We start from the raw sequence: 7,828 nt of genomic DNA, 5'->3' as shown, positions 1-7,828 counted from the left end.
TGACTTGGCTGCGCTCTGCAGCCTCATCTCTGCCACTGTCAAACAACCTCAGTGATGGGAATAAGTTGTCCACATTTATTTTCCAGCCTAACACTTCAGGTCCAGATGGTCTCCTGAGGGGATGGAATGATGGTGAGAGGGCCAGAAATGAGAAAGGAAGAAGCTGTGTGTGCAGCTGGGTGCGGAGATAGGACCTGCAGAGGCTCCCACACTTGTTTTTTATAGAGCATGCCACATAGTTGGGCACAGGAACGCTCCAGCTCCCACTCAGATCGTGCTGGGTATTGCATAATGGCAGCACTGGAATTTATAGAATCCAGTGAGTTGTTTTCAGAAGGAAAAATGAATGTTCTTGGCCCGGCTATGGATGTTCTGTCTCTTATATGAACAGTGGAATCTGAGCATGGCCAAATGCTCCCTGGCAAGTCTCTGTTGCAAAGCACTCAAGGATGGAGAAGAGCTTGTTGGAGGCTTTAAATGTGGGGAAACACTTTATTGAGTGCTGAACAGTCTTAGAGGTCAACCTCTAAGCACTTCTTTCTGTGAAGAATCATAAACCAGTTTGGATTGGAAGGGACCTTAAAACATCATCGAGTTCCAACCCTGTTGACCTGGGCAGGGACACCTCCCACAGGTTGCTCAAGGCCTCATCCAACATGGCCTTGAACACCTCCAGGCCGGGGGCATCGACAACCTCCCTGGGCAACCTGTTCCAGTGCCTCCCCACCCTCACTCTTCAGAATTTATTTTCACTCTCCAGTCTCAATTTCCCCTCTTCCAGCTCAAAGCCATTGCCTCTCATCCTGTCACTCCCAGCCCTTGCCTAAAGTCCCTCCCCCACTCTCCCACAGCCCCTTCAGGTACTGGAAGGCTGCTTTTGAGGTCTCCCTGGAGCCTTGCCTTCTCCAGGCTGAGCAGCCCCAGCTCCCTCACTGTCTCCACAGGGGAGGTTCTCAGTCCTCTCCATGGCCTCTGGACCCTCTCCCAGCAGTTCCCTGTCCTTGTGCTGGGAGCCTCAGAACTCCCTCATCTCCTGTTACCATAGCAGAACTCAATAAATAACAAATAGCCTCTTCTGGTCCTGTCCTGCATGAAGAGCAGCCTACAATCATTCAGAAAATAATAACCTAAAACAATAATTAAAGATCCCAACATTGTCACTGATTTGCACAGGATCTCACCTAAGCCCCACAAACCCAGCACAGCCTTACCCATAAAGGATAAAAATTTGATAGATTTGGTTGGGAAAGCCCTTTAAGATGAAGTCCAACTGCTAGCTCTATCAAGACTGGTCCTAAACTGTCCCCCTCAGCACCACATCTCTGGCTTTCAAACACCTCCAGGGGTGGGGAGACCTGCCTCTACAGCCCCTGAAAGGAGGGAAGCCAGGTGGGGATCATTCTCTTCTCCCATGGAACATGCAGTGAGATGAGAGGGAAGAGCTTCGAGTGACACCAGAGGAGGTTTAGGTTGGACACAAGGGACAGTTTCTTCCCCAAAGCCCTGCAGCAGGCTGCCCAGGGCAGGGATGGAGTTCCTATTCCTGGAGGGGTTTCAAAGCCATGGAGATGTGGTACTGAGGACCATGGTTTATCAGTGGACGTGGTAGTGTTGGACTGGCAGCTGGACTTGATGGCCCTGAAGGTCTTTTCAGCCTAAACATTTCTGTGATCCTCAGGTTCTCAGGAGCTCCTTTGCTCTTCACAGGGCTGTCCTCAGATGCCATAGGAGCGCTGTGACGCTTGCTCCTTACACACAGACACTGTCTGCTACCAACCTGCTACACTTGCTGCTGTCTATTTTGAGTTCCTGGCTGGTGCATGCCACCAAAACAAACCCATGCCTTCCTCCAAGTTTCCTGGGCTTGCAGAGCACCAGCTCCCCACATTCATCAGGATACTGGGAACTGCAGAAGGAAGTGTTTGGGATGTGGAGAGGGTGGTGTCACTGGATGGGGTCAGGTGGGTGAATGAATGAGAGCAGAGCGTGGAGCCCACGCAGCAGCTGCAGAGGTTGCTCTTGCAATTGGAGAGCGTTCAGTGCAAGCACTCCAAAGGGAAAACCAATCCAAACACCCAGCCCTGGAACACTAAATATTTTGTGGAAGGATGTTCAGCAGAAGAATTGATGCTGAAGAGGTTTCATGTGCTGTCCCCAACGGGAGCAGTGCTAGCAGTAAAGCCTACCCACCCCACTCAGTCCTGTTCACTTCTTTTCACACTCCTTCCTTTCAGAAGTCCCCAGTGGCTTTGCTGTGCTTGTCAGATGATTCCCCAAGGGCATCCCAGGTTATTCCTTAATACTCTGGAGGATCCTTTTCAGCTACCAGGGGACTGCTCAGTACATTGCTTTATCCTAAAGAGGTTTCTTCCCCAGCTGTCATGATGGCATAGATGATCTGGAGCAAGTCCAAAGGAAGCCATGAAGATGATCAGATGGCTGAGAACCTCCCCTGTGGGGACAGTGTGGGAGCTGGGGCTGCTCAGCCTGGAGAAGAGAAGGCTCCGAGGAGGCTTTAGAGCAGCCCTCCAGTACCTGAAGAGGCTGTGGGAGAGCAGGGGAGGGACTTTTGACAAGGGCTGGGAGGGACAGGACAAGGGGAAATGGCTTCAAGCTGGAAGAGGACTGAGACTGGAGATGAGGAAGAAATTCTTTAGAGTGAGGGTGGGGAGACACTGGAAGAGGTTTCCCAGGGAGGCTGTGGATGTCCCCTCCCTGGAGGCATTCAAGGCCAGGCTGGATGAGGCCTTGAGCAACCTGGGCGGGTGGGAGGTGTCCCTGCCCTTGGCAGGGGGGTTTGAGCTGGGTAATTTTAAGGTCCCTTCCAGCCCAACCCATTCTAGGAGTCTATGAATTCTAGGGGCAAGACAGTTGAGAAATCACACCCTAAATTCCCATTTTAAATCAGTTCTGACTGGGTTCTTAACAAATGACCTCCTGAAAGCAAGCTCTGTCCTCCTAAGGTCTCATAGAGACCTTTTCTTTTTTCCTCTAGAAGAGGGAGCTTTTAAGACTCTTTTCTGCCTCTCTCTGTCCACAGCACAGTCAGGGGGCCAGCCTGCCTCACCCACACTCATCCTGAGACACCTCCCTGGGCATTCACACACACTCACCTGGATGATGTCCCGTCTGCTAACCACCAAACCTCATCTCACCAGGGCTTAGGCAGCAATCAGAGATGTTTATGGCAGCTGCAGCAAGCTCCTGTCTGCCCTCAGTTAAATGTCACACAGGGGCCATGGCAGCCAAATCATCAATGCAGGACTTCTCCCTTCCACTTGGAAAGGCACTTGTCTCACACTTTAGAAGAAAAAAGGCCTCTCATTCTCATCAAGCTGGGGTTCAAGACAGAGTCAGCAGGACACCACTGCATGTCCTCCAGCCCAGCTCTTTAGAGTCTCTCATAACAAAACCATTGAAGCTCAAGGGAACGGAGGGAACATCACAACTGTTGTGTGCTCGCTGCCCCTCTCTAAGAGCAGAGTGAGGCAAAGGGCATGTGCATGGCCCAGAGAGATATGAGCCAGGAGAAACCAAGTCTCATCAGCATGGAGCAGCTGCTGGGGGTGACATCAACATCACCATATCAAACAGCTGCAGTCACCGGGGGGCTGTCCCAAGCACCACACAGAGAGCTGCAGCAGGGAGACAGCCAACAAACACAACATCACCTTCTCCCTTTCCCAGAGGAGAGCTCAGAAAATTCTGGGAACGCTGCAGTTGTCCCTTAGCTGAGGTCTGCACAGCAAAGCAGGATGTCACTTGAGGCAAAGCAGAGAATGAGAGAGCACTGGAAGCCAAACCAAACCAACCCAAGATGACTCAGCAGCTCCAGATGGGGTGGAGAGTCAAGAAGCACTGCCTGTGTTGCTGACTTCAGCTGTGTTCTCCACAAATGCTTTTCTGTAGCCCTGGGGTCTGCATGCTCTGAGCTCTTGCACACAGAGGACACTTCTCTGGTGGCACATGTACCTCAGGATGGACTTTGGAGTGACCAGCTGAACCTGACCAACCATAACACGGAAGAAGATGCCAATTCCAAAGGCAGTTGTGCTGCAGTCCAAAGGTGGTGTCACAACTAACAGTTGTACCTGTCTAGCACTGAACTATCAGGTCAGGGTGTCAATAAACCATGGGGCTGCAGGTACCCAGATCTGGTGAGGGTGTCAACAAACCATGGGGCTGCAGGTTACATCACATGCAGTAGAGGCTGAAAAACTTCTAGAAGGTCCTGAGTAAATATTCAGACTAATTTGTGCTGAGCTCCTCCCTGCTTTACTGAGCTATAAATACTAAGCTTGGTCGCTTCAAGTCAGTTCAGGAACTCTTGCATGAGCTGCAGCCACACCTTGGGATTGCAGGGTGGGTCTGAGCAGTGCCAGCAGTGAACAGAAAAGGACCTGGGAGGACCAGCGTGAGCCCCAGGTGAGTCTGTCCTGATGCACTCTGCTGAGCCCCCCCTGCAGTGCTGGGGCAGCTCTGGAGTCCTCAGCACAGACAGGGACCTGGTGGAGTGGGGCCACAGGAGACCACAGCAATGCTGGGAGGGCTGGAAGCCCTCTGCTGGGAGGCCAGGCTGAGAGAGTTGAAGTTGTTCAGCTTGGAGAAGGCTCCAGGAACACCTTTTGGTGGCTGTTCGGTGCTTCAAGGGACAATCAGAAAGCTGGGGACAGACTTTTGATCAGGATCTGTTTGGACAGGACAAGGGGTGATGGTTTGGAACTAAAAGAGGCAGATTCAGGCTGGAGAGAAGGGAGAAATCTTTGACAACGAGGGTAGGGAGAGCCTGGCACAGGCTGCCCAGAGAGCTGGGAGCTGCCCCATGCCTGGCACCACTGCAGGTCAGGTTGGCTGGGGCTGTGAGCAGCCTGCTCTGGTTGGAGATGTCCCTGCTGAGTGCAGGGGGTTGCACTGGATGAGCTATAAGGGAAACCAGCTCAGAGTCTCCCTTCTCCTCACATCCTGCTCTGCCACATTTGCTGCCCAGGGGCTAAGTTACACCTGGTTTCTGAAGCAGGAGTGTTTAGATGCTGTTATGAGCCCCAAACAGACCAAGGCAAGAGCCTGCAGATGCTGATGTGATGACACCAGAGTCACTTTCAGACACCATGAACTTTGTTCCTGTAATTATTTTCCTTCTCTCCTCTGTAATAACATTTCTAACAAATACCTCTGTACTCCACTGGTGGCCTGGGACATTCTGATGTGTACACATCAAAAATTGCCAGGTGTCAGATGATGCCAGAGGACCTCCAGTACATCCAATAACCTTAAAGATCAAACCACACTTTTACATTGGAATGATTTAGCATATTACAGAACCAAAGGATGGAACAAACTTTCCCTGGAGGGGCGATCCTGATGACTGCCTGCTTGGTCTGTGTTCATAAAACAACCTCCCACATCATACCCCTTGTGCCTCCATGCTAGCTGAACACCTTCCCAAAGCAATTAAATCAGAGCATCCCAGATTGGTTTGGGTCTGAAGAGACCTTTAAAGCTCATCCAGTCCAACCCCCTGCAGTCAGCAGGAACATCTGCAACTAGAACAGGTTGCTCAGAGCCCCAAACAACCTGACCTGGGATGGTGCCAGGGATAGGCCATCTCCCACCTCCCTGGGCAACCTGGGCCAGGACCTCACCACTCTTAGTGTCAAACATTTCTTCTTTAAATGCAGGCAAGTTGCCTGAATTTTCTCAGAGATTCCAACCTCCTTTCAGGGAGCTGCAGAGAGCCAGGTCTGCTCTCAGCCTCCTTTTCTCCAGGCAGAACAACCCCAGGTCCCTCAGCTGCCTCTCCCCAGCCCTGTCCTCCAGACATTCTCCCAGCTTCATTGCCCTTCTCTGGACCTGCTTCAGCACCTCAATGTCCTCCCTGGAGTGGGGGGCCCAAAACTGAACTCGGTACTCAAGGTGTGGCCTTACCAGTACAGGGGAACAACCACTGCTTTAGTCTTGCTTGTCACACTACTGCTGACCCAAGCCAGGCTGCTGCTGACCTTCTTGGCCACACACTGGCTCATTTCTCATCTTCTCAATTTCTTGTAGCTGTCAAGAATTCCTCACCAAGTAAGTGAGTGAATTAAAGGCTGAATAGGCAAATAAGAAATGCAAAACCTCAGTGACAGAGCAGTAAAGAGGATCTGTGGAGCTCTTGTTCACAAGGACATTTCCAGGCTGTGGAGGGTTAGAGATGTTCCATTTTCCACAATAACCTCAGATGCATTTTATAACAATGCTGACTGCCTGAGCCAAGATGATACCAAGGAACTGATAGATCTGAGCTTATTTTCTGGGCTCACTGAGGTGAATTATTGCCTTCCTCTTTCTGGCAATGCTGGACTGCTCATGCAGGAGACTTTTTGCCTTTTTGTCCCCTCAAGATATGAACAGGGTTTTAGTTACTCAGGGAGTTGAGCCTCAAGACTGACTGTTTTGCAAGTGGTCAGTTGAAATGTCTCTTCATGTTGAGAAGTGAGCAACTTGTAAAGAGTAGCAGAGGCAGAAGAGGATTCCTGCTTTAACTGTTTTTTTTTTAGCAGGGGGGTTGGACTGGATGATCTCCAGAGGTCCTTTCCAACCCCCATCGTGCTGGGATTGTGTGCAACTGTTCCCACGAGGCAGAGGAATGAGAACAGGAGGTCACAGCACTGGGCTGTGTAAGGAAGTGCTGGCCCCACTAAGATAAAGGCAGCTGGGAGCAGGCTGGGTGACTCCAGGGAGGCTGTTTGGTGAGAGATAAGGGTGGTAAAGAGAGAACCATTGGGGAAAGCAGGCTGAGCAGAAAGGAAGAGCAGCAGCACTGTTAGACAATAACCCAGCTCCCTGGGATACCTGGCCTAGCCCTGTGGGAAACAGCCTGGAATTCCCAGGATGCTCCCTGGAGCATCTCTGTAAGGAGCAAAGGCTGAGAGTCCTGGGGCTGAGAGCCTGGAGAAGAGCAGCCCCAGAGGGGATCTGAGCAATGCTCAGCAAGAGATAAAGGGTGGGGGGCAAGAGGCTGGGGCCAGACTCTTTGTGGTGGTGCCCAAGGACAGGACAAGGGGCAATGAGCACAAACTGGAACCCAGGAGGTTCCACCTGACCAGGAGGAGAAACTTATTTGGTGTGAGGGTGCTGGAGGCCTGGAGCAGGCTGCCCAGAGAGGTTGTGGAGTCTCCTTCTCTGGAGAGCTTCCAAGCCCCCCTGGCCATTGTGACCCTGGGTAAGCTGCTGTGGGTGCCCTGCTGGAGCAGGAGGGTTAGACTGGGCGATGTCCAGAGGTCCCTTCCAACCCCAACCATGCTGGGATTCTGTGTTGGCACTAACAAGGAGACAGCACTGATCACAAACCAGAGAATGAAATAAGCAGAGCAAAAGGAGAGATGGCAGCAGCTGTCCAGAAAGGGAAGAGCCCCAGCAGGGAGTTAAGAATTTGGAGCTGCTCTGAACTCTAACTGATCCCACAATCAACTGGATTCCTGTAGTGCCCTGGAGCCAACACCATCCCAGCAGCCTTCCTGCTGGAGGCTCCTGGACTGCTCAGGGAGGGGAGTCACACTCAAAGCTGGATTGGATCAAGCCTTGTTATGCTGAATTTCACTATTACTTATTTTTGCCTGAGAGTCACTTCCCAGTCAGTTTAACCTTTTGTTTACCTTATCCATAATTAAAGTTTTAAACCCTGTGCTTGGAAAGAGTAAGGAGAAAGCAGCAATGAATCTTCTGCTCTCTCAAGGGGAATCACAGGCTCACAGGATGTTAGGGGCTGGAGGGGACCTCTGGAGATCATCCAGTCCAACCCCCCTGCCAGAGCAGGACCATAGAATCCAGCACAGGTCACACAGGA

This window comes from Dryobates pubescens, chromosome 35 (assembly GCF_014839835.1).
Source record: "Dryobates pubescens isolate bDryPub1 chromosome 35, bDryPub1.pri, whole genome shotgun sequence".
NCBI classification, from domain to species: Eukaryota; Metazoa; Chordata; class Aves; order Piciformes; family Picidae; genus Dryobates; species Dryobates pubescens.
Note: the sequence above shows the minus strand (reverse complement) of the source record.